Consider the following 3,173-nt stretch of genomic DNA (forward strand, 5'->3'; position numbering starts at 1 on the left):
TGCACGCGACCGAGTAAGGCCACTCAGAGACATCCATTTCCCAGGCATATGCCCCCTACGCACTTTTGGTGGTGCACCCCGCACGAACAATCCCGCCTCGACCAGCCTGAACAATTCCCCTCTCGAAGGAAGGCCTCGGCCTTAATCGTCCACGACAAACAGCTCGACGAGGCATGAAGCACCCACGGGAGCCGGAGCACGACGATGCAGAGTCTCGGTTCACAGGAGCCTGGGAAGAACATCCCGTACGGAACCCTTTACCCGAAAACATCCGAACCGCACATGCTCGCGACAGTCCTGCCGTTAGAGAATGCACCGTGCACGCGACCGAGTAAGGCCACTCAGAGACATCCATTTCCCAGGTATATGCCCCCTACGCACTTTTGGTGGCGCAACTCGCACGAACAGTCCCACCTCGACCCCGTATACAAGCTTTTTTGCCTCGAAGAGTTCGTCGGAGACGAAGAAGCAACCTTCAGTGCAACCGTAGCACTCTTTTGTGCAACCGCCCAAACAACGCCCCCTCTACCCTCTGTCGAAACACTCGGCATTGCTGCTCCCTAAGGTGAGCTTCTCCTCATAGGCAATTCCGCTCTTATCCGGTCACGTTTGTGTGCCCGAATTTCGCAAGGCAACCTCCATGGGACATGGAAAAGACTCGAGAAGAGAGCTCGCTCACGGGAGAGAGAAGCCAAGGAGACCACGAGAGTGCTGAGAGTGGGACAGCGCTGAATAGGCGGGAGAAGCCTGCGCGTATAAACGGAGATATATATCCAATTGCAACGAAGGAACGTGCCAAAGATCGAGAACAATGGCAGAAATGCTAGTAACGTGCACTTCGGGACCAACGCATCACCGGAAGACAACCGCCAAACATCGAAAGAGTCGCGATGCTCCGCAACCTACGTGCAAAGCGGTCGCACACCGGGTAAGGGAGTGAGAGCCCCAAACATAGCTGGGCGAGGCGCTCACTCCGCTCTTTAATATCTCGTTAATACCGCCAAGGAAATGGCACAAGCACACACACACAAGCATCCTCGGAAGAGGACAGTTCGAGTGACAGGTCAAATCCAAGAGTTCCGAAGACTACCTCCAGGAACAATCGGGAACAAGACCGATTACAAGTCGTCGAGTCTGTTACTGGGCGAACACGAGATGCGCACAGGAAATCGATCAGCCCTCACAATGGCCCAAGGCCAGAGATCGGACTGCTACGATTTACCCCAACAATCATCGTGCCACTCTTCGCAGAGAGGTGATAGACGCCAACGAGCCCGCGCATAGCAATCGAGGTGTAAAAAGGGCGTTGAAGGCAGGAAGCCTGGACGAAAGAGGCTACGAGGTCACCTCGAAGCGGTCTAAGAATCGGGCGCACTTGGGGCGACTACCAGTGCCAACCCCTTATCCCGCGGTGCGTCCGACACACAGAAATTTCCAAGGCGGCCAAGGAGCCTCCCCGCATAGCAATCGGGGTGTGAGGTTACGGATGCAGCATTGATAGCAATCGAGGTGGGAGGCGAAGGATGCAGAAGTGAGAGCCGAGGGATGTAGCAGAGATAGCAATCGGGGTGTGTGATGCAGAAGAGATAGCAATCGAGGTGTGCGGTGGGAAGGGCCCAGCAGCCAGAATGCATGAAGCGACGGATGAAGCAGTGATGACAACCGGGCTGTGAGGAGAGGAGGGATGCAGCCAAGAAAGCAATCAGGGCTCGAGGCAAGGGATGCATCAAGGATAGCAATCATGTTGTGAGGCGAGATTCCAAAGGCTAAACGTGAGAGGCTGCAGGGTCGACTCAGAGAGGTCTATGCATGTGAGAGGCTGAAAGCAAGGTCAACTCGGAGCGGTCTATGCATCGGGCGCGCTTGGGGCGACTACCAGTGCCAACCCCTTATCCCGCGACGCGTCCGACAAAGAGAACGTTCCAAGGCGGCAGAGGAGGTTACCAGCCGAAGGATGCAGTAGCAATAACAGGTATAGTTCCGCGGCGGCCGAGAAGACTCACCGCATAGGAATCGGGATGCGAGGCGAGGGATGCGGCGGGAAGGCCCCGACGGCTAAACGGAAGAGGCTGCAGGGCCGCCTCGGAATGGTCCAAGCATCGGACGCGATTGGGACGACTACCAGTGCCAACCCCTTATCCCGCGATGCGTCCGATACACAGATAGTTCCAAGGCGGCCGAGGAGCCTCACCGCATATCAATCGGGGTGCGAGGCGAGGGATGGGGCGGGAAGGCCCCAACGGCTAGACGGAAGAGGCTTCAGGGCCACCTCGGAATGCTCCAAGCATCGGACGCGCTTGGGGCGACTACCAGTGCCAACCCCTTATCCCGCGATGCGTCCGATACACAGATGGTTCCAAGGCGGCCGAGGAGCCTCACCGCATAGCAATCGGGGGTGCGAGGCGAGGGATGGGGCGGGAAGGCCCCAACGGCTAGACGGAAGAGGCTTCAGGGCCGCCTCGGAATGGTCCAAGCATCGGACGCGCTTGGGGCGACTACCAGTGACAACCCCTCATCCCGCGATGCGTCCGATACGAAGATGGTTCCAAGGCGGCCGAGGAGCCTCACCGCATAGCAATCGGGGTGCGAGGTGGGGGATGCGGCGAGATGGCCCCAACGGCTAGACGGAAGAGGCCACAGGGCCGCGTCGGAATAGTCCAAGCATCGGACGCGCTAGGGGCGACTACCAGTGACAACCCCTTATCCCGCGATGCGTCCGATACGAAGATAGTTCCAAGGCGGCCGAGGAGCCTCACCGCATAGCAATCCGGGTGCGAGGTGGGGGATGCGGCGAGATGGCCCCAACGGCTAGACGGAAGAGGCTGCAGGGCCGCCTCGGAATAGTCCAAGCATCGGACGCGCTTGGGGCGACTACCAGTGACAACCCCTTATCCCGCGATGCTTCCGATACGAAGACAGTTCCAAGGCGGCCGAGGAGCCTCACCGCATAGCAATGGGGGTGCGAGGTGAGGGATGCGGCGAGATGGCCCCAACGGCTAGACGGAAGAGGCCACAGGGCCGCCTCGGAATAGTCCAAGCATCGGACGCGCTTGGGGCGACTACCAGTGACAACCCCTTATCCCGCGATGCATCCGATACGAAGATAGTTCCCAGGCGGCCGAGGAGCCTCACCGCATAGCAATCGGGGTGCGAGGCGAGGGATGCGGCGAGAT

Source organism: Cryptomeria japonica, unplaced genomic scaffold, assembly GCF_030272615.1.
Source record: "Cryptomeria japonica unplaced genomic scaffold, Sugi_1.0 HiC_scaffold_108, whole genome shotgun sequence".
In the NCBI taxonomy this organism is placed as follows: Eukaryota; Viridiplantae; Streptophyta; class Pinopsida; order Cupressales; family Cupressaceae; genus Cryptomeria; species Cryptomeria japonica.